Here is a 25972-nt window from a genome sequence, read left to right as displayed (position 1 = left end):
AAATTCCAGCAGTTAGACAATTGTGGTGATGTGATGTATTGTGATGATTTTATTGGAGCTAAACAGTTATGACACATCATACAAGTGTGTTTGCTAAGTTATGTTGTTTGCGGTCAACCGTGTTCTTGGCCCTCGTAATGGTATTAAAATGTTCAGAGAAAAACTTTTATAATTAAAGGACATCAAAGAACCTCTCCGATGGGGTTACACTCAGGATCGTTATTTAAAACAGTTGTTGCTGAGATAAGGGATCTTTGGCGCCTTTTCAATACAAGTTTATTTGTTAACTGCCTCAACCAAATTTATTGAAACTGGGTCGTCAACTTTGAGAAATATTTAACAATGTGTTTGTGATTTTCCACATGTTATATTAAAGCTAATCATTGTGAAATTTCCGAGTTGATGATTAATGTTAATGTGTTGCGAAATTCTAGAAATTAATCAATATTCAGATGAGCCGAGACATCAGAGGCGTTGTTTATTAAAAGATTTAGAAGATTTTCGATACACATCAGAGGCACAGTAATCAACTTCCCGGCGGACTTGTGAGTAATTGATTGGTCTGAGACTTGTGAACAACTGAATATAATACCGACTTCAGTAAGTAGATTTGTCAACCGCCGAGCTAGTAATTAAATAAATACGTTACTGGTTTTTGTTAATATATCAACCCTTACATGTGTTTTTGTGCTCGGAACCTAATCATTCAAACGTCGAGCTGCACAATGTCTTTGTGCTCATGTTGACTTATTGTATGTACCTATATAGATATTCACAAAATACCAGACAATATCATGTTATTTATAAGTATATTTTGAATTAAATCTAACGATAAATAATTGTTAAATATAATAAAGTGATCTGGCCCGAATTTAACAAAATGTTTTTATATTTTTTTAAATAAAGCCTCTCCGCAGCGAGAATCGCGTTCGCAGCTGAGTAACTTGAGGCAAATAATCCTATTTTCATTTTGTGCGTCATGTTTTTATAGGATCAAGTTACAAAACCACTACCTCATCCTTTTATGCGCTTTGCGTGCCGTCAACTTTTAAAAGACCTACTCTGTCTTCCGACAAATAATTTAATAGTCCAACTTTGTCAAATAGACTTTTGGAAGAGATTTGTTATTGCTGAAAAGTTTTAAGTGGCTGTGAAACATCATTGTGAAAGAATTAAGTAACGAGTTGTTGAAGTAATTTGCAGCTCTCTATCTCAGAACATAGGGTGCAATGTTTCATGTGTGTTGTTCTTATATTTTATTTTATGTTGCTGTGATGAATCAAGTTGGTTTTTCTTCGCCAAACGTTTTATATCTTGATAGGAATGGAATAAGGAAATAAAATTTCTTGATATGTTTATTCGAAAGTTATTTTTGCGTTGAAATGTTTAATGTTCAAATTACCCTAATATATGATGCAATCATTCTGGTTGTCTGTGTTTAAATAAGGATTTAAAAAAAACGTAATATTTCAAAATAGAAATAATGTTCTATTGACTTTCCATAGCTTCGTCATAATGAAATCCAAGCATTAATTTATCGCACGAATGTTTATTGTCTATAACTGTCCTAGAAACGTTTGTAATGTTTTGGATTTATGACTTTTTTTTAAAAGAAGGACATTGTGTTAAAATGGTTGTAAAATGTTGCGTTATTAAGAAAGTCTTGGCTTCGATAAGAGCGGTGTGTAATAACCCCCCAGCGAGCGGAGGGGTCCATTAGGCGGGTGTGTTACGGCCCCCCGCTTAGCGCAGCGGGTCGCTGCACCCCGATCGGTTTCTACCAACTTTTCTTAAAAAGACAACCGTAGAAAATTAACTGCTAATAATAAAGACAATCTAATGGAAGTTATCGAGTTTTCAAAACACACATTATTGTTTTTCCACTTCTATAACGATGTTACTGTTGTTTTCTTACAATAATTTACGTTGTCTAGAAGTTTTAGGTGTCAAACATCGGTAGTAATAATTCTACTACTAAATAAATACTGTTATATTATTTTACAGACAATACCATTATTAATTTATGGACTAATTGGTATTAGAATTATTAAGACTGTTTCAAAAAGTTGCTTGTTCAAATATATCTTGTTATATTCTGTACTTAGCTAGTTAGCTTTCAGAATATTAGGTAATTGTGATAACCGCGTTTCACGTCCGGAACTCTTGTATGTAAAAGCTAATTGAGTTATATCCTACCAGAGCCTCCGGAACAAATACTAATTTGGAATATCAAATGTTCACGTTTGAGCATTTAAACGTATGTAACTTTCAAAGAGTTTTTAAATAGCATATGTACATTCGTTTTGTAAATTACATTTAGAATTTTTTGTTCTTACTGCAGAGGTTTTTACGGTTTCGACTTAGTCTGAGTTTTAAGTTTGACATTTAATTAAAAATCTTGTAAGTGTCGTATTTATCCGTACCCGCCTGAGGTCGGTAGTTCAACATCTCATCACAAACCGTCGAGTAAAAGTTTTTGTTAAGCGAGATTGTTGCTGACAAACTAGAGTTATTTTCTTAAAATTTTAAATAACGTTTTCACCACGTAAATTAAAACCTTGCATCAAGTAATATTATTAAAGAGAAAAAAATATCTTTCTTAAAACGAGCGTTTTTATATTTTGATTTTGAAGCAAAATAGTTTAAAGAATGTCCGATGCTTTCTGATATGTTTTATATGAGACATAGAGTTTTATAATTCGTAGTATTTCATTTTAGAGATGCACAGTCTAATAATGTGAGGCGTTCGTTGGGCTTCGTCAGCGCTCGGCTCGACAGGTACTCGTGGCGAGACTCGAGCAAGCGGCTCGAGCACCTAGAGCCACCTCGAGCCACCTCGGCCTGAGAGTGCTGGCGCGGCGGAAGCGAGCCCTTACGTGCTTGTCGTCACGACATGCCTTTGTCCACCCACTAGGCTTATTTGCTGAACAATGTGAAAGACGAAAGCCACCAACGTATTTCTATATTAAGTCTGGTAAAAGCGAAAACTATTTGTCGAGAGAATATAAAGATATCGTCCACAAACCCTGCAAATTTAGACATTCATTGTTAAAGATGCTTGTGCCTCTTATATGATGGGCAAAAAAATTTATCTCCATCCCCCTTAAATATACACTTGCGTTAAGATTTTTTTTATATAATATGTATTAAGTTGTCACCGAACATTAAGACTGAAATGATTGATAATATAATTCTAATAGAATGCGTGGTAAAAATGTTTTTCTGTTTGTAATTTATGAGATAGGTTAAGGCAATCTTCGACACTCAAACAAGAGTTATTCGTGATTACGCGTTTCAATTTCTCAATTCAGTCGGTCCGTCAGACCGGGTGAGGGATGTGCGTGTCCAATCTGTGTGACAGCCGTACGATGAAACCGCCTGCGCTGTTATCGATATATCACACAGCGCCTTAACAATGTAAATGGAATATTATGTAGAATTTATTAGTATTATCGATAAAAAGTGTCGTTAGCAAATGTAAATTCATTCAAAATTAAAAACAATTTGAAAAGGATAGGTCAATACGTTAAAATATTATTATCAATTAATAATATATTAGAGTTTTAATATCAAGAGCAATTTACGTATATGTATTCACGTGTGCTTATTCCAAATCAATTAGTTTCCCGAAACTCGAGTACATAATTCATTCTGATGTCTGAGAGCAGTTTTCGACCTCGTTCAGTACGAGTGAACCATAAAAAATGTCGAACCTAGTAGCGGTTTTCCGTGGGCTGTGATGAATGATTATTGAAGGGAAATTATTCTTCGTACAGCAAATTTTATGAATACGAATGTAGTTTTCGTAAAATTCATTAAGAAATATCTATAAACAGTAAGGACGATTAACAAAAAACGACTTAAAATATATAAGTCTTCACTATTTACTTGTGTTTCTTGGAAAAATAAAATAGACATTAAGTATTCCAGTGTTAACGCAGTGAACATGTTTAGTTTCATTCTAATCGATTTTCCATTTTCCTCTTGATTGGACGGCAATGTTATAAGATGTATATAATATTTCCTAAAAAAATAATGTCTTAAAACTGTTTAAAGATCATAATTTACTTCATATATAACGTGTGTTTCATAGAAAATGTCTTGGAGGTATTTTATTTAAAGCGCGTAATTATTTCATATTACACCAAAGTTTAGCCGGATTTTTCTTGAAAATAATATACAATCGAAAAGAAAATTCAATTTTTTAGTTAGTTAAAAATCAAGGAGAACAAAAGGGAACCTGAGGTATCTCAAATCAAAGCCAAGTAGTCTTGTATTATAAATTAAATAACATAGAATGTATTTTATTATCGGCATTTTAAAATCATGCCAAATCGAGCGATTTTAGTAAGGAGTATTCACGAGAGGCACTCAGTGGGAGGGTTCCGAGTGCACTCAAAGGCCCGTCATATTATTCGACCTACTTAGAGGCTGGAGGGCCTGGAGGTGTCCTCCGAACCACCTACTTATGTCTTCCTTTGTATCCTTATGGAAAATTTTTGCCATGGTTCAAAAGCATATAATTTTCCTTTACCTTTATATCGAGTATCCAGTAGTTTTTTTTAAACGAATCCTTTGATACTTATATGCATTTAAAAGGGCTCTCATTCTATACAATAGGGTGTTGTTTAATAGAGTAAAAACTATCAGCGGAGCGTGTTCTAGATTGTGTCACATGCAACTGCAGCTATCTAGACAGACTAGTACGTAAATTATATTATTGTAATTACACGAGCAGACATTTATATAATATAGGGATTCGTGAGAGTGTTGTGATACGATACAATAACGTTGCTGCTTTGTTTGTAGAAATGAAATTATAAATTGGATAATCGTTATTTGAAGCAAAAACTAGGAAAAATATTTTTATGAAACTAAAGAAGTTTTTATATTAATCAGAATAAAATATGTGTCGTAAACACATTACATAATTATAATATTGTGATTGAACCTTAAAATGTATGGTGTGCAGTGATAGGAGAACCGAGAAAGTTATTACGCTAGCAATCGCTGAATATTTTGCATGGAAATGAAGCGGTCATATATGGATAATATGAGCCGTTGGATATAGCAACGGAGTGACATCCACCGCCATATTGGTCGCATAAATCAAGTCGGCGAAGTGACACCAGCGTAAGCGATCGAGTGTCAGCTCGTCTAGAAATAAAAGCAAAGAAATTTTTCACTAGTTGAGTGGTTTGCTCTGAGGCATGCGATGAAATTTGTCTTCGCCACCATTTTTTTTTTATTTTAAGCAAAGCTTTCCGTAATTTCAAATGGAATGGAGATAGGTGAGCTAGATATTTTTTGCAGTGCACGCTATCTAAAATAACATGAATATTTGCGGATATGAAAGAAAATATGTTGATTGTATTTTTTACACACTTTCTTTACTAGTTTCTTCTGAATTTAAATCGTACGTACGTTTATTTATTTAACAATATCAATTTGCTTAATCGACGACTTTTTCAAATATTGACTTCAAAACAGTGACTTATTAATTGGTTGAGTATGAAACAAGTATTTGATGTCGGTAAACAATATTGCAAGTTAATATGCGTATCATTTATCGATATAATATCTATAATTCTAGCCGTCTATTCGCGTCTGAGAAAAGATATCTACACCAGTCTAGGGCCCGGTGTCAGATTCCGCGGTCGAATGGAAGCCGCAAGATACATTCACGGAGTTTATTCCTGTTACAAATCAGCTCACTTGGGAAACAATGTTTTTTATAGATACCGTAAAACATTCAACTCTGAACGTTATATTGAAATATAATTTGTTTGCAATGATATCGCAATTTTAAACCTTCGTAGCATTGGATTTTTGTTTATTACTTGTACATTTTTTTTACACATTTAGGTTGAGTTTATTAAAACTCAATATATTAAAAAAATAAATCTACCATCACATTGGTATGAAAGGAAAATTTTAACATGGGAAACCATGAAATAAATTTAGTACTATACAAAACAATTTCCATATTCAAAGCGAAATTGTCTACTGAAATATTTTTGATAAAAATCATAATAGAAACGACTCCACTTGATATTCAATATTTCAATAAAACCTTAAGTTTCGAGGAAAGAAAGTGGAGAGGGACAAATTACATTATAAAGGTCCTGGTGATATTGAAGTCACCGCAACATCGAATGCGTATTACTTTGAGCAGAGATAGCTTTTAGGGCACACACTTTGACAGAAATGTATTTGCGGGTCGGATGTCAAGTTTATTTGTTATCTTTGTCATTTTTACGCCCTTGCCTCTGAAGTGGGCTGGGGACAGCGGCTTCTGAGAACTTTAAACTTCAACTCACAAACTTTTAACGTTTTGTACACTACATATATCTTAGGTTAATGTTCAGCGTAAAATCGTTCAATAATAGACAAACGAAATCTTAAATGATTAGAAAACTACTTAGTGATAGCTGCTAACCTTATTAAACTAACGATTATCCCAAATAAAGCAAATTTAGTAATTCACAAAATAAGGAGAAAATTGTCAAAATTTTGTGTTAAGTTTATTCAAGATTATAAGTGACTTGTTTAAAAAATCGTTACGTATTACAAGAAATATTCGAGTGGTTTCCAAAATGGTTAATATAGTATATAATACACCCTAATGTTTCCTTCCCCCCGTTGTTCATATCGGCATGTTATTCAGATTAAACACGAATATTTCAATGCTCTCTACTAAATTACAGCGCACGAAACTCTTTTACTTAACGTTGTTGACTGAAGCGTGCTTCGCAGTCACCTCGCATGTTACAAGCGAATGCGGTATTTTATTGTAGCGATTGATATTCTACAAGTATACCATCAGCTGCTTCGAAATAACAGAACGGAGAGACTAAAGTGAAGTAATATTAAGTCGAATATTAATTATCATATGAAAACCACCTTAGGATGCAATAGTCGTGGTATGAAGTAAACTTTAATACAACGTGGGATAAAATACCGGCCGTTCGCCATATACATTTCGACGAAAAATTGTAGCGCATTAGAGGACTCCATCTTAAATTGTTTGAGAATGGATTTCCCTGAGCGTATACGCTCCCGTTTCATTATTCTAAACAAGGAATAAATTTACCAAGGGAAAACAAAACAATCGTATTAATTTTGAGCGACTGTGGTTGTTGCATTACTTGGTCACATTTGTGTTTCAACTCTTTTTGTCAGGAGTTTAAAACCTTCCTAACAAACAGACCAATTAAAGCAGCCTTTGAAATGGTTACGCGGAGGAAAAAACAATGGTAACTGTCAGCATTTCGGACAAACACAGTGTCCTTTAATTAGATTCGTTGCGAGTATAACCGGCTTATACGAGCTTAGCTCGTGTCGGCGGGTGCCGTGCCATTGCAAAAATGACCAGCTAATTGGCTTAGAATATTGTATACCCGTTTCAATATCCAATATTCCCTTAATGGTGACTCCTAAAGAGTGGACCGTTAGTCGGATTACTTTGTTATCATAACATATCACTTAAAATCTTTAACTGGCTGACGTTATTTTTATGAAATAAATATATTAAGAACTTAATATTTCGATTTTCGTCATAATACCAAATGACCAATAGGTACATTTTTCACCAAGATTGAGATAACTGATTAAATAATTAAATCGAGCTAAAAAGTCCCTAAAATCGCTATATTCTGTAGAGCCTACTGCATCATAAAAATAGGTCAAGCATTAAGAACAATGTAAAAGTTTTATATTGTTTTTTGCTTTTAATTTTTACAGTGCGCATTCATTCTTTACACTGTAAGAATTCTGCAATATCGTTCGGATATAATTTGGTGTAAAGCAGAGCTTACACTATGCTAGATGGGTTGAAACGCTGATCAGCTGGGGTGTTAAATTAAATTGCTTCTATAAGATGCCTTTTTCAATAGACTTATAAACCATTTTACTATATACTAATTATGTAGTTTATATAAATTTTGTGTTATTCTGATTATTTTATTCCAATTAACGATAAACAAAGAGATAGAATGGTATGTGGCGATGTGAGCGTTTCTTTCTTAGAGCAACCGCATGACTCACCACGAAGCATAGAGATAATACTTTAATTTGTGTTTCAGACATCGTTTTGCACCGGTTACAGAGATACCAGCCTTTGTTTTAAATAAGTCTGCATACGATTAGAGGTTTCTTGGCGAGTAGAGAATTTTGTTTTTTTCCCAGAACTTTTACGGACTGAAAATATAAAAATTACAAGTATTTTTTTTTTACTATAAATCGATTTTTTTAAAGACTTGTCTGTCATTTATCTTATAAATTTTGTAAGTGTATGTTCTATTATCAAAAGCTACTAAACCAAACATGTGTGAAATTTTATATTTTAGTGACCAATGCTATATACTTAGTACTTATAAATTTTTCTAAAACCCCCAAAGGAACAGAAACCGATAAACGTGCAAATAAATAATTACTAAAATAATTACTGCTAACGTGGTAAAAGATTTTGTTCAATCAAGTCCTTCTATATACTTTTCTTAAAGGAGTCATTCATTGTAATTAATGACAAAGAAAATTCGACAGTCTATTAAGTGAATATTGAAGCGCTTACTTCATAGAATAATATTCCTGCTATTACATCCATGTTTCGAAGGCTTTCACGGCATATTTTACGAGGAATTCACTGAACATTCTCAGCATAACGCTCCAGCAATACGTTAATCGTCATATTCGTCGCTTTACGAAAACTTGACCATACATACAGCATTTACTTTGAAAAGCTTGAAAATGTTTCCAGCCCAAAATATATTGTGGAAAATTTAAAAATAATTTTTGTTTTTTAAAATAAATTAGAAGCAATGTTTTTTTTATTTTAAACATTTGCAAGTTTGTATGCTAAAAGTAAAACAGCTGATTTATCTTAAAATAAATTCAGACGTCGATTTTAATTTTAAAGTTTATATGATAGTTTGTTATAAGAATAACGCTTTAAAACGAAACATAAATGACAAATTTTTATAAACGATTCTTATAAATAAGAAACCTTTGAGACATGAATTATTTATTATTATACACATAAGGAATAGAATTCAAAATATAATCTAATATCAACTAATACGTCAACTGTGATCTCAGTAATAGTCATTTAATAGTCATTTTGAACAGTTGCTTGTTGAGAATTTTAATTATTCTTTTAAATATTATCTCAGAACACCACTGTCGGTCGGATTTTAAATTTGGGTAAAATAAAAATTGTATTTTTGTAAAGCGAATTTTTAACGGAATAACACTGAATGCTTGGAGATAGCGTGTTTACATAGATCTAAAACTATTTTCATGCATTTATTTGGATTTGTATCTCAAAATATTAATTCTCTTTCGTTGTTTTTTTTTTAAATTTAATATTAGTATTTATTTGATTTCTTTCGTATTTTATTTATATGAGATTATATATAAGGGAAATTAAAATTAATTAAATTTATTTATATTGAATACGAAACTTGTATCGAACCTCACTGAATAATAAAGTTTGATTGCTTGGGTGTTATAAGTTCAACTAACGTACGCCGCACGCTAACTGTCGCTTTCAGCCGAGTCGGCGCCTTTTAAATCTTTAATTACTAACACGTACAGACATACATTACAATTTAACCATCACACGGTTGACATGGAAGCCGTTAATATAATTACATGCGCTTCATTAAATAACACCATTATGTATAAACCAGTTTAATTGGCTCATTCCATATAAGTTGCTTATACAAATTTGTCGGGCCTATTTTATTCATGCGCGAAAATTAGATAGAAGTTTACAGCCGTCCGGGGATTGTGGGATCGTATCTGACACAATAATTTCACCCTATTACTTGCCGTCGCGTGTCCGGCTAACAAATAATTCATATACCCTTAGCTGTAATGGCCTTTTAGCTGGACGGTCGGACTTTAAACGTTGTTAGAGCATGCTTACAAACTCGCTGTAAAGTAACCAGTAAAACTATCAATTTATACAACTAGCGCGGTTCACTGAAATGGTTGTTTTCATAAATTATTATTACACTGGCCAGCTGTTAACTCAGGCAAACCTTACGTTGCTCAGGCGTTAGTGTCATGTGCTTGGGGGTAATCGAATTTAGTAATGTTTTTGCTAAATCAACTCTTACACTTGTTTAAAAATTGTTATGTTTTTGAATTTTTATATGCGATATTAGCATAATATTCGCATGTGCTCCTAGGGCGTGGAAAAGTTAAATAAATAATAATATAATTATACATATAATTGTAGAGTTCAAGCTAGAAAAACAATATTATAACTGTATAATGAATCGTTTTTATAAACATGAATAAGAAGTTTGAATAGTTGAATAAACATTTAAAGTTATATATGCGAGATAAAAAAAATATTGAATTCTGCTTTAGTATTCTCACAAGTTATAAAAACAAATATCATAGACGTACAAAATAATTTGTAATTGTTTTATATATAAAAGGTAATTATGACAGTTACAGTTTTGTATAACTCAAGAACGGCTGTACCGATTTGGCTGAAAATAGGTTGGGAGGTAGCTTGAAACCAGGAGACTGACATTGGGTACCTTTCATCCCGTTCAACCGAAAAAGAAAAATAATAAGTTAATAAAATACAAAATCTACTTATTCACTGCCTATGGTACAACAGAGTTCTCCCGCTCATCTGTACATCCTAATCCTGAGATTAAATAGGACGAAGTCGCGGACAAAAACTAGTAAATAAGTAGTTATAACTAGTTTATGATGATCCGTTTTAAATGTCATCAAGTGACGTATGAATAGTTAAACGAAAGCCCCTAAGTGTTGATACAATAAAATTTGTTATACATTAAGTTAGTTCGTTGCTCGGGACGTGTTTAACTTCATTAAGCATAACACTCGCTGACAACAGCCTCCAAGACCAATCTAAGTTGTTCGGGTCTATACGTGAATAAATTATCTTACAGTTTGTTGCGACACACTAATACCGCCGGATGAGATGCTGGGACGTGTCTGAATGAAGAACGCTGAACTTCATTTTGCACTTCACTTACTCTATATGGTCTGACTTCAATCAAACTGTACACTTAATTTTTGTGAAAATAGTCAAACAAATTGAAGTACATTAACAGTCGTATACTTCATTTTGATATTAACGTGTTGTGTACAAACTGTATTTTAACTGTGACATTTGTAAGGAAATATGAGGGAAGCCAAATACGAAGCAGGAACCGTATCAGCGGCTCCAGGCGGGCGCGGTCTCTGACACCGAATAATTAACAAACTAATGGCTACATTGCAAATAAACTCTTAATTAATTTAACATATGATTCAAAATAAAATAAAATATGATATTAACTTTTGCAAAGTATCTAATATCATTCAAGTTTTGATGTAAGTTTTGAGAAATATGATTCTGTAGCACCGCTACGACGTAGCTCGTAGGTTAAGACGTAGCAATAAATTGAATTGTATTTTAAAACTACGAAGTATAGAATAGTATAGTTTTAAACGAATCACTAGTTCTTTTATTCTTGTTAGCTGTCTTGTATTTCTTAAAGTAATCTAAAACTACAGCATGTTTAAAACATATATATTTTCATCCAGAAAGTAACTTTTTACAAAAAAAAATATTTCTTGTTATACACCAGTAAATTTAGCTTGAAAGGAATTTTTTCATTCAAATAACAGTACGACATTATTTAGCTTCACATGACAATTGAAAACTTACTATAAATTAGTAAAATTTAAATTTACATTATTAATGTTAATCTGAAAATTATAGCCCAGTTTTAATAACTCAGCTTGGGATAACCCTTTCAGAGATAAAAAAATACTTAACATATTTAGATACAAAACTATTTTAAAATAAGCTCTTTATTGACGGCCTATAACATGTCATATTTTTGCATTTCAATTCTTTCGACTCATCACCGAAGTGGTGAATAAAAAATTTATAGTAATATTTACTAACTCCAATCTATATCATTTTCATTATACAGTACGTGACACGCACAAAATTCTGTGGACGACAATATTTCTATTATTTTCATATAATGATATATTTTCAATACGTTCAATATTAAGCATTTTAAATCGTGTTCGTCGAAATAAGACGAATAATTTTCGAGCTTGTACCAAAGGTTTTTTAAGACTATCTTCAAATCATTCAATCTCTGTAATAAAAGGTTTCATCGCGTTAAATATTAATCGTTTCTTAGAATATCCGCAATTATTTCTTTACACGTATGACAGATATATAAAAACAAAAAATAATTTACAAGGAAATGTAACAGATATATGTTTATCGTATAAAATATTTAAACCAAAGACGTAACTTCTTCATCTCATACGAATGTCTTATTAATCGAGTTTTCAATAAAATATGCTATTAATATTTGTATGAAACATAATAAAGGTTAATATTTAGGATATTTTTTTTATCAATAAAATATATTTAAAATCGTTTCCTTTTATAAGCAATAAGGTCAAATAGGAGCGAGTTGGACCGAGCTGTAATATAATCCTTCAAACGTGTGAGGAATGCTCCCTTCACTTTATTACAGACGTGATTCTTATTTATATTATGCTCTCATATTAATTCACTCCCCCTCATCTATAGAGATTCCAAAGACGGATTAAATCACCTTTTTGCGTTAGCACTCGTATAAGTCTTAGTAAACTTAGGAAGCATCAGCTAATGGCAGATCTCTTAATGAAGTAACAAATGACATGTTTCTGTCACGAAAATACAAATATAATGCAAAAATTTTTTTTTAATAATATAACTCCATCAAGATGAATTCAGATTGAAAAATTATATATTACATCGTTTTGTAATATATTGACAGCGATCAAAAACTTTGACAGAATTATATCGATACGTAATCAATTCAAAATATAACGGAGCATATTCATCGATATTCAAAAGCACTTGACCCACGGACGTATGAGGTTAATTCTTTAATGTGCTCTGGGGCTAAGGGACCCGTCCCGTCCTCAATCCATAATGTGCACTCGGCTTATAAGGTTAGAGAAACTAATCGTCTAAAGGTATGCGTGACACTGATACTATGCAAATTTCATTCAATAATAGATCGTTTCGTTTTGAGTTATAGGTCTGCCCTAGTTTGTCCACTCTATGTAATTGTGTTGGAATACAAGTTAGTAAATAGGTTTCCTTCTAAAAATTTGATTAAAAAGATATCTTTTAAAATATTTAACTGTTTACAAGAAATGTTTTAAAAAGATCCTATTTAAAGGAATGGTTACTATATAATTTTTTGTATACATTCAAGTTTAGTTCCTCTTCGTATGTTTATTAATTCATCAAGGCTGCAAAGAACTTACCGGTTTAATTAATTATTACGTGATGTCAATGTCACTTACCTGAAACAAAAACATTATATTAGTATATTTTTTTGTCGTTTTAGTTGCTGGTATAATTTTACCAAAAAAATATTAGAAAAAAGTAATTAAAATAATTAAAGACAAACTCCTTCGTGTTTCCACACAGTAATTTTGTATTGTAATAACCAACAAATAAATATAAAACTTTGACATTGGCAAAATGTTCATCGATTCCAGTGCGTATGAAGCCTATTGCATTAAAAAATATTTACATTAGTATAAATTGTGATCATGTTTATATAAACGTTTGCTATATATCATGTTTTATGTTAGATTTAGATGTACTCTATTAATTTTAATATCCATATATCATGATACCGTTAATACCAATTACAAAAATGGTAACGCTGCCCACATAAATACAATTTAAATTGTTAATATCTGACTTCTGAGCACAATTACTCAAAATTAATGTTGAAATTAATACTTTCACCGGTACAGTTCATTAAAAGCTTAGCCGAATTTTATAAAATTTGCAGGCTTTTCCTTTTGATGTGAAAAAAAAATTATATTAGAATTAACTTTATTATCAAATTGTTTATAAGTATGTAACTTTAGTTATGTACATGTCAGCTGAAATATTTAAACAAAATTTCTTTATGCTTATTACAAAAACACATTGCAAAATATTGTAAGTCTTTCCGTCTCCATTTACTCATCTCAAATATTTAATCGTCTTTCAAACGGTTATATAAAATATTGAGAAACAAATAATATGGCGACCAATAGTATATCGAACAGTTTACAGACATATAAATAAAAACACGTTAGTTCATAGTCACAGAAATATTCTAAGTGGGTGCTAAAATTTACATAAACTGGAACGTCGTTTGAGATATATTAAGGAAATGTTATTTCATACTTTGATACAGGACGAAGTCGAGAATTGTGTGCTGAACAAGCTATTGTCGTGATACATACATTGCACCCAGGATTCTACTGTATAAAATGCATGTATAAGTTTCAAATTAAGACCATATATTACATAAAATATTATGAAAATTACAACTGAACACTATTATTTTAAATTGATTCTATTTGACTATGTTTTATTAAATGGAAATAGGTTTCTCTGATACTGCTCGCTTTTTTATTTCGTATCTCCATGATCCCGAAATTTCGATTCCTTTACGGCAACCTGATCACGGGCGGACTAATTTTTAATTTTATCTTTCAAATATAATTAGTTTTGGTATGCATCTACATATGATAAAATATTGAATGGAATTAGTGTAGAATCAATATATTAAAGATTTAAAATATTTTGATTAAAATTAATAACTGAATGTTCGAAGTTCTATTTACAAAATATTCTCCAATTTGATTGAATATTAAGAGCGTTTGGATTAGTTAACGACTAAAAAATTAAAGTTTATACAATATATGATTATTTGCAATATTTTATTAACATTTTTTAGTATAATACATTTTCAGATAACTGTAAGCGGGTTCAAACAAACCGCAGACTTTGAGTCCGGTAATACGATAGTTTCTTTGACATTATAACGACCCGACTTCGTGATTCCAACAGAATATATTATATTCCATTGCGATGGCGCCACTGTATACGAAAACTGGAAATATTGCAAACATCATGCCATGAATCTTGCATTATTCACCAAAAAGTGTATTCACATCGTACTAAGCTATGAACGCTGCTGAAAACTTAAACATGTGAACACGCTATATCGGACTTAGTACCGTTTGGATTTTAATATTTCTCGTATATAAAATTTTTCTTCCGCCCAACCGACTTATGTATTTTGGAAATTTTCTATTAGCTTTATATATTAAACGAAAATATATCCGAACGAAATTAACGGATTAATAAAAGACAATAGTCAACTGATGGTTTTAATAATATTGAATATCGGTCGGATATTTTTATACATCAGTTATAATCGCCAGAGAATCGCCATTGTCTCGCATAATTGGCGGATTGCGAACACAATAGGATCTTTGTCGCCAAGCGGTGGCGCGTACACCGGGCCATACTTGATTTAGATATAGAACACATTTTAAATGCATTAACGCTGTTTATTATAACATTAATTTTATTTGCTAGCAATATTACACCATCGATAAATTATCAATTCAAACAAAACTTTTACATAGATCTATATTTAATAAAAGAATGAATTGTCATTATAATTTTGTTTTCTAAGCATAGAATCAAAACTACTTATACAACGATAGAAAATCAAAGAGATCGCATTTTTAATCCTTAACCAAATATTATAGAGGGGCAAACGGTGGCATTAGCAGCGTCAGTCATCAGCAGAATGAATCATTACTTGAAGAGTGCGCCAGTGGCTCGTGTCAAAGAGTCTGAGCTCAAAGGTCCTCGTAGCAGACTCGCCCTCTTCCCCTCCCCCCTCCCCCTCCGCTCAAAACCCACCCCCGCGCATGCCCGCAAGGAAGGGCTGATTGAAGGGCCACTCTAGAACTTCGGCCACCCGCTCGTTCGCTTGTATTCAAGGGTCGAATCTGGATTATAGGGCGCCAAAGCCTGCACCTTCATCAGATATGTATAAAAGTATTTGGAGCTCAGCAATTCAAACGGCGAAATTGTTGCCCTCTTCTAATTTTATTCTATTCAATCTCCAAATATACATTCACCCGTTTCATTATAAAGAAGCCGTTCCGCCTCATAAAAAGATACGTAATAAATGGAATAATTTATTTACTTTGCTAGCTGAAAATATACAATTATGAGACAGCGCGGCTGTCTATGGTGGTTATGGTCCCTGTGTACCACATCCTACATGTATATTTGTATCTTAAGGCGTTGGTACCGTGTAAGTTATTATAAGAGAGGTGCGCCGAGGGAAATGAATGCCGAGTAACTGGACCCGTTGTCATTCATATTAGCTGTGACTTACTAAATTCTTAATCATGCTGTTGAAATGAAGCGAGAGAACGCTCGCTGTTTAACAAAAAAAAAAAAACTAAAAGGAAAACTTAATTATACTAAGACTAAGCGAAAATTTCAATTTGTATAAACGTCAAATACAATTTTTCTTTATTCCGCCACATCAACGCTACAGCCGCATTGTGCACTTTAAAAATCACGGCATAAAAGCCGGTGACGGGACGCCTTAATAACACTCACGAACGACAAAGTCCGTCGTAACACAAAATGATTACACACATAAAGAACCTTATCTCTTTACACTGCAATGGCATAAACTGGTTACAGTCGACAATAACCGCCCCGCAACCGCTCGGATCTTAACGCGAGTTTTACGCACCAATCTCGCAGACGACGCTGCTAGGAATTGAAAACGGAATTATGTCAAAATAAAAATGGCGCGCGAAATGCTCCAAGTCGGGGTTGCTATGCGTTCGACAGTTAGTTTGATGCCGGTCAGAATACTCCTTCTCTCAGGCGAAATTCAGGTATGAATTCGATTTTAAGTGAAATTTTACGTTTTTCATTTTAGTTCCTAAAAAACCAACCTAAGGAAAAGTATGATTGAGCTTACAATTTGAGTGATAACAAAATCAGCAATACAACAAATCTGAGAGTCTTTCTTTTAAAATAAATCCTTAAGTCACTCAAAAAATTACCTAATCTACAGAGCATGAATAAATAAGGACTTTTTCCCGCATAACCCCAACCGCTAACCATAAGGCATAAGCGACATTGTAATACGTAAATAAAACAATGTCGGGTTAAACACCATGGAGTGCTGAGAGTCGATTACAGCGACCTTGCATAATATTACGGCGCCGGCACGTCTAGGGCGCCACCAGATACGAAAACCAGAATTTTCCCATACAACTACCAACAGTAACAAAATACCAAATTGAAATATGCATATTATAACTGCAACAAATAATAGTCTTATGAGCTATTTATTTTATGAATACATCGACATTTCAATAATAAACAAGCTCCTTTCAAATATTTCTGGCAACAATACAACTGGGAACGTAAAATAAAAATGATGACATTGCGTTAATTAAAATACTTAAAGCTGATTCATTTTCGAATAAAACAATAAAATTAAAACAAAAAAAAAAATTACACGCTTAATCCGCCGAGCGCCATTAATATTTTCATGAATATTGTGAATCTTGACTGGTTTAATTAACTTTAATTAGATCCGTGCCTGATAAAATGCATCCGGTTACGATGAATTGTCGTTGAATTTGGTACGATTTATTTACTGCTTAAATAGTTTGCATATTTCACATAAGTGTTTAATATGCATAGTATAAAATAAGCCCACAACAATACGCCAGTTATGTAAGCCATGTCAAATGCCAAAAAAATCATGATTAGTTTATTCGGTATCGGGGCAATAGTCCTATTCATCTCCGTAGTCCTATCTATCGCCGTATGAAATTTAACAAAAATCGGTTCTTTCTTGAAGCGTAACTGACGAAAGAAGTCATTTTTATATAATATTCCTATAACTTTCATAGGTTTTGTTCAAGAATTAGTTTAACTTACTGATATCATTCCAAGGAATTCTACTATTATTGAATATGATAATCTTAATTTCAAATTCTCATATAAAACTGATTTCAGTTATTCCTTATTTAGATAAAATTCGATTCCTAGGAAATTGGAGACGGAATGGTTTTTTTGATTGTATTGTTGCATTTTTTTTTTAAAACAAAATGTAATTTGGTTTTTTGACTTTAGCAGAATATATGTATATATGAAACGATTAATTTTAACAAAAGGTGAATAGTCTCTTTAAAAAAAAAGTTAAACAAAGCTTCATGGCGGACAATGTTGACAAAAAAACGTCTATTTTAAGGTAAAAAAAAACCTTGTTATATAGAGGGTCAATTATTAATATTAATATAAACATTAGGCCACTTTAGGAAAAATTATAACGTACCCATGGCCAAAAATCGGTATTCGAAATCTTGTTGCTTCCTATTACTTTTCGCTAATTTCGTCTAAACCGATATGTCAAAGGACATGTGAGTATGTTATTCTGATATTAATGAAACAGTAAAGCTTTCTAAGAACAGTTCACTAATGAAAACAGTTTATATTCTTATCTTTCTCTTCCTCGGGTAAAGACATTTTGAAGGACAACTTTTTATTCAATTTTAAGTCCCTATCCCTGACTGTAGCTACCGATGTGAAACTTCTTGACGACTGAATTAAAGTGATAAAATACAATAAATAAATTCAATACCTGAAAATTAATCTTTGTCTACAGAAAATAGCATTAGCGACTGTGAAGAATGCACGAAATGATGATGCCTCTAACCATAAAAGTGTTGTGTTACTAACCACTGAGGCTGATTAAAGATTAAACAGTTACAATTCAGTTAGCTTAGAAAATTCTTTTAAAACTAAAAATCATATTACCCTTCAATCTCTGGTGGCTGGTAAAATGAATATTTCTATTTCAGCTCACCGCCATTTAAATAGCGTTGTTAAAATAGCAGTATAATAGTGCATTTTTTTTTTTATATTTCTCTAGTCTCATTTTTAATGCGATTACATTAGAAAAATAAGATTTATTATTTACATTACACGTAAAGGGAACAATCAAAAATGTCTTGTTAATAGAATGGAGCGAGATTTATTTGTATATCTTTTTTGGAGTTCACAAAAATAATTAGTTCGACATCTATGACCAAGTATGACGTTAAAAAAATTATACGAATTGTCATGCAAACTGAACCAAAGTAAGTTTTTGTTTAATGGTTCGAGGATATTTTTTAAAGCGCAGTTTCAAGATTTTTACAAAATCTGCACATTCAATTCAAGTTGGATAATAGCTTGTAAAAATATATGTGAAAAGCTTTTTATTTGTTATCGGGTGACATCAATATTGACTATTCCGATACACAAACAGTTATAATAGGTTCTGAAGTGGCACGTGGATCCAATAACCGAACATAAATGAGTTTTAAATCACCACGAGTGGGGTGGATGCGAGAGAAATTTGAATCAACAGCCAAAGGCTTAATGAATCATCCGAGTATTTAAATAGAACAATTAAAAGCGGTCAAGCTCTCAGTTCGTAAACAGTTTTGACACTCGAAATTATTTTGTTGCATTTAAGAAATGTTTGAATATAATGAGTTATTGTTTCGTGATGTTGTTTAAAGACGCTAGTTAATTATTGGAATCGTTGAAGGTGTTTTTTTTTTATTTAATTTAGCTGTTTACAGCAAATTTGCAATTCCAGACGGCTAGCTCTGTTGCATCTGATTTTTCAGTCCATTGTGCTTCGCAATTAACAAGGAATCAGACTGGCTTTATTGAAATAAAGTTAACTTGATTAATAGCAAATTTGCTTCAATCAATGTCGTTCGTTTTTAAATTCACAATCTTTACAAGTTGGTTTATTTAAAAATTAGGTTTTATTTAAAACAGAGATTTCTTGGTTGCAGGAAAAACTTAATACAAACATAGTCAAGGATAGGTGTCAGTGGAAATATTGAAAGTTAACAAAATTATTATACTCCAATTTGCCGATACTTACCATGTCCAAGCTTTTGAGAAAGGTGTAACGAATTTTTTAAAGCAAAAACGTTTATGTAAAACGGAGAGCTTATTTGAAATCTGCTCAAATTAATATAGAAGAAGTCTTTTTTCAAGCAAATCGTGAGGTCGTTCAAAAGCTTATGACTGGTGACCTTATGGTCACATTTTCTATCGACATACTAAAAAAATAGGATCCCGGTCAAAGTTAATTTTATGTAATTTAAAAAGTATGAGTTATTGAAGAAGAAAAATTTTATTAGCAGTGGACTGGCGTTAACAAAACGTAGTTTGAATTAAAAATTTGTATCTTTTCGAAATCTCTTTGCCGTCACGTGTCATTAGTGGAAACATTTTTTTCAATCCAAATAAGGAACTCGAGTCACATTGGACGAGATGCGGACGTATCAATCCCGCAATTAAATAATGGAGGTAAAAGCTCTTTCTTAATGAGGGCTGTTTTCTTTCTTATCGCTATTTTATGACGACAATACGCAACCGCCCGCCTATTAAATTATTTGCGTTGGATTACAAAACTGACACTTAAGGGAAAATTATTTATTTTCTTTGGGGCTTTAGGGAATTATGAATTTAAAGAAATTGTGATTGATACTCGATGACAACATTAAGAATAATGTTACATGTTAGTCGTTTTTAGAAACAAATACATTTTGAATGTATTTTAATCGAATGATTTTTATAATTATATAAAAAATCTACTTAACATTTGATTCTACTCGATGTTTATTTGAAAACTATAATCGATTTTCAATTAAGCGATCTAATATTCGAAACGTCTAACTTGGTTTAAGGAGGTTTTTATTAGATCGGAAACGAATGAAGAAACGGCTTGGTTTGAAAAGATCGTAGAGAATATCCTTGTATAGAGTACGTGTTACAGCATACAACATGAGAGCTCCCCGGGAACTTGTCTACAAACTTTAGAAATTTTATTTCATCGAACAGAGATTGATTGTACTTCTTGTATTAGTTGCGGATGTTGAAGAACAAATTATAAAAGGGAATTTTGTTTCTTGTAACCAAAAATATAGTATTATATATTCAGGTTACACATATAAAATTTATGCTTTTAAAACGGGCGGCGGTTAATGCGAGTACTACTCAGGTATTCAGCTAATACCATGAATTATCAAGCGATATGTAGTCTTTTTATGAAAAAATATTTTATAACATCATTGTCCTGAAAATATCTGATGGCAATGATCGTCGTTCGAATAACCCATTAAATTCCGCGATATACACTGGGGGTGAATTAGGCAAATTAAGAGCTAGTTCTTGAGTAATTACTTTCAATACTTGGCTAACAACCAAGTGCTATCTGAATTGCTTGATACATTGATGCAGATTTTAGATCTTCGTCTAATTAATGCTTCTACGTTTGAATATTAAAGTGAACAGAATCTACACCTGTAGACGGTTAACTTTTTTAAACGAATTTTGTGATACGTGAGAATTAGGAAAGAGGATTATATCACTAAAATTTATAACTTTTTAAGTCAGTTTGGTTTAAGGAAGTTAATTAAATCGCGAATCATTTTTATAGAGAAATATAATCCTTACAAAAAATTTAGATGTCAAAATATGTAAAGTATAAGCATAAAATATATTTTTTGGACTGATCAGATTTATTAGTACAAAAGAAGATACGCGTGAGTTAGAAATGATATTTAGATATCGAAATTAAATAGTAGGGGTCTGACACGTTGTCAAATAAAACAGCTGTAGTGCAAGCGCGTGGGCGGGCGGCATTCGGGCTATCGACTCGCCGGCGCGCGTACACACACTCACCTCAAGGCCGCCACCATCGCTGTACGAAGAACCGGACCCTAAACACATCCCAGTACCCGAATTACATTACTACATTATACATATATTAAAAGTAACCCTCGTCTTCCCGACACATTTCCCATCAGGACCACCGCTCGCGGCGTCCCTGAGAAGACTGACGTACAGAGCGGCTCGTTCGCAGCTTTTATAGTCGGGGGAGGGGCGCGGCGGCGGCACGAGTTGCGCCGTCGATTCGCGACTCGATAAATAAATTAATTAAAAGTGCAAGTGAGTGATCGCTTCGCACAAGCCTGCGAACTCGCTAGAGCTTCCCCTTAATTGGAATATACTTGGCTCTGGCTGGGATTCCTCCAGAAGATATATAGAATTCCGTTTCGATATTCAAATTAAAAAATAATTGCTCCCAAATAAAAGAGTGACGTCATCAGGTTATTATAAAAGTAAATATATGATAATAAATTAACATTTCTATTATAATTTTAGCTGGCATCATGAAACTTTTTAATTAGAGCGCGAGATTAAAACTTTAAAACATTTACATTAGTATTCATTACGACGTCTGTATTTATTAAACTTATGAAGCTTCTGAGTTTTCTTTTCCTTTTTGTCGAAGGTCAGATACACGAGAGAATACTTAGAGAATAAATGGAATGCATAGAAAACAATAAACTGGTCTATCAAACGACAATCACCAGCACGAAACACACTATTCAAAATATTTACAGCACTTATTCACTTATTTAAATGTTAAAACATAAATCAAAAATAACAGAGCAATAGTCATTTCAAAATGTCCGCATATTCATATTACATTCAAGTGTCGCTACGTGAAGAACGCGCTAACCATTATATTCCTTTTTCAAATTGTACAATCGCCGCCCATTTGGAAGAATTGACATTTGATTCAGCCAAATATAATAATTCACAACAACAATTTTTCTTTATCATTATTATTATGTTCTTATAATAGTTGTGAATATTTGTAAGTTAATTATTAAATTGATACTTTAATGTTTTTAAGGGTAAGTTAATTTTATATTTGTTTTTAGCCATGCCTTATCTATTATATGCTGTGCTCTTAAATTAATTTGAAGCGGCCAATCACTATGATTAAAAAAAAACTTAATTAATATTGTCACTTGTAAATGTTAAATCTTTATAATTATTAATGCCCATTTTGATAACGTGACAATGAATATTCAAATGTCCACAACATCGGCTGAATATCTAAACCTCTTGTTTATAATGTTTATAAAGATTGTTATATAAAAAAAATCAGTTTCTTTACTTCGAATATATCCATCCACTTTATTTACAAACCGACTAGATCTATCAACATGTCTGCAAATCTATTTATGTGCAAATTTATTCATTGGGACACAAAGGGACACACTTGGGTATATTATTATTATTATTTTTATATGAAGTTATTCTCCGGCCATTGGAAATATATGGCATATTGTAAAGGCCACTTCTGTTCGTATTTTTCACCTTTCGATTTTATAATCTATATGGTGTTAAAAAAAATCTTTATAGTACTTCCGTTCTTGTGAATAACAACAGGAATAAATTTGTGAAAAATATAAAAAAAACTGCTTATAATTAATTGTTATAGTTCAAAAATTAATTTAAGCGTCAAAAAAAATTCTCCAAGGAACACCAACGGCTGTATTGAAAGGAGTCAAATCTATCGATTGGATTAACTCTATTATTGCATAGAGGAGTGACATTCCGATATGTAACACATACATACACACACACACACACACACACCACACACACGCACACATAATACAATACAAACACAGTAAAATATAATTTTATAACAAAATAAAATATATCGTTTTTCATATCGATGATCGACTAAACTCTCAACTTATTAATCATCATTACTTTGACTTTTCACGGTACCTAACTATTATCGTAAAACATTATGCATATGCACGTCATACTCCTAGAAAAATATAATTATAAAGCTAATTAAATAACATACATACAAAATTATAGTTTCAGCTGGTCATGACCGAAGAGTAAATGTTGGGACTTTTAATTTTTAGTTATCATAGGGATGACAATTCGTTAAGCTTTTCGGTCTTGGTATTGTTTAACGTTTGCATTATGCCTATGAAGTGTTTGTTCATATAATAATGTAAATAAGACTTCCTAGGACGTTCAACTCATTCAGTTTGATTCCTATCAAAACCTGGGATCTTGTAAAAACTAAGGAAACCACACACATGCAAAATTTGAAGCCTCTTTTATGGTCCGCGTGTGACGACACATTTCATCGAGACAGCCCTAATAGGGTTTCATACTAATCAGCCAATCAATAAATTAAAGCCATACTGATATATACAACCTTTTTGGTCAGCTATAAAGAAAAGCCCTTCGGACCGCAATTCTATTGAGGTTAAATTTAATTGTACGAACCTCACAGAATTATTTTGAAAATAATCACAGAATACTCAAGTCCTGTTTTAATTTGCTATACAAAATCACATGAAACATATAAAAATCTTTAAAAGATATTTAAAAAATGTAGATTATTATATGCAAAATTACAATAAAAAGAAACGCCCGAACAGGGACTTGAACCCTGGACCCTTGGATTAAAAGTCCAATGCTCTACCGACTGAGCTATCCGGGCAGATGCTCAATAAGTTGAAAAGCACTTTTATATAATTATAAGATATTCAAGTTATTAATTTAAAAATTACCTTTTTATTAATTATTTAATATATATACATTTAGAATAACAGTTTCTTAAATCTCAATTTCTTGATAGATGGCGTTGCTGGTAAGAAATTATACGAACGCTACATTCAAATAATAATATCAAATTAAGTTATTTTTATTAAATTTGAAAGATAGAAAAAAGATTAATAAAAAGAAATATATACCTTAAAGTAGATTTTTTAATAGCTATTCTACCTGTTTCGTTTTGACAACAAATGTTATTTTTGAACTTACGTAATAATGTTAATTTTAACATAATTTATATTTCTATGCATATCATTCCTCTGTATAATACCGTAGTGTCGTTTGAATGGCGATGACAGCGCCGCTGCACGGCGGGGGGCGGAATGTAGCCATCATCCAACTGTCAGTGGCACAGCGAAAACAATGGCTTTATTTCCATGTAATAACTATCGCTATTGGGTGTCTCAAACACAAGGCCTGTTTATTTCAGTTAGCTTCAGCAAATAAACTGTTGAGTAACGCTTCACATCGCACATAGCTATTAAATAGTAGGGTTGTAAAAGTCTCGTTACTAAATATATGAAATATTAAATTATACACATTACTACCGAATAGACATGACTATGGTTATAGTTATAGTTATTTTTGCAAGTCTATCAAGTCAAGTTTATGTTAATTTAGAAACGCAGACACTTGTAAATATTGCCACTTATGCTTTAAATATATTTGTTGTTTTAAAGTTACTATCAAAATCCGAACCTCTGGTATATTCTTCTCTCAATCGGACAGCCACTTCCTAATTTGTGACCGAAGGAAGATTTAGTGGAATTCAAATTTACACCTAAACCGCATTTTCTTGGCCCGAAACCAAAAACATGTGAAAATGTAAATAAGAATTATATTTAAAATGTATACATTTTTAAAATAAAAAGAAAAAAAGCTGTGAAAAGTATTCGCAAGCAAGATTTTGCGAAACTCTTTACATTAAGTTGACCGATGATTCATAGATGGTACAATTCCAAACGGCATTACCGGTAATGCTTATAAAAAAACTAGCGTCAAAATTCAATGTGAACATATTTTTTTATGAATATATGTATTACTAAACTCCGAATATTATATATCAAGACCTGGAAATAGGCTATCGTAGATAAAAACAAATACCTACTATTGTTGTATTCATATACTTATACAGCTAGTACGTAAAGCTCTTTACTGTTCCGAATCTCTTCGTCCTAATAAACACGGCGAAAGAACGCGATGGCAGTTTTATCGTCGGTTTACACAACATCTACTAATGGCCAGCAATATTGACAAACCATTAATTCGCAAACGGATAGAGCTGGAGCTGCAGATTGCAGGTGATTGTGAACTTTACAAATTAGCTGCGTGCCCCGATGTTGTTTCAACTTGGAAAAGACTACACGAGACTCAATGTACCGAGTTTCCGCCAGACGGTAGTTTAAGACTACTTCAGACAAACCTTGTCTTTTATGATTGTTATCGTGGACATGCTAACGTTACTTTAAGACGTTTCACTCGATCTTTGTTTTTAAGATACAAGACCACTAAGTAATGTAAGTACTTAACTCATAGAACGTTTGTGGAGGGTAATATAAAATG

The 25972-nt window shown here is 32.2% G+C and overlaps 1 protein-coding gene and 1 non-coding gene across 4 annotated transcripts in view; both read right to left on the bottom strand.

The window, feature by feature from the left end:
- Positions 1 to 25972, bottom strand: part of LOC116770245 (matrix metalloproteinase-2-like) — a 104977-nt gene that overhangs the window by 43800 nt on the left and 35205 nt on the right. The window lies entirely within an intron of this gene.
- On the bottom strand, positions 24224 to 24296 carry Trnak-uuu (transfer RNA lysine (anticodon UUU)). The gene has a single exon. It is a non-coding gene; the product is annotated as a tRNA-Lys (tRNA).

The sequence above is a fragment of the Danaus plexippus genome (genome assembly GCF_018135715.1).
Source record: "Danaus plexippus chromosome 13 unlocalized genomic scaffold, MEX_DaPlex mxdp_15, whole genome shotgun sequence".
Classification (NCBI taxonomy): Eukaryota; Metazoa; Arthropoda; class Insecta; order Lepidoptera; family Nymphalidae; genus Danaus; species Danaus plexippus.
Note: the sequence above shows the minus strand (reverse complement) of the source record. Positions and strands in the feature narration are given on the sequence as shown.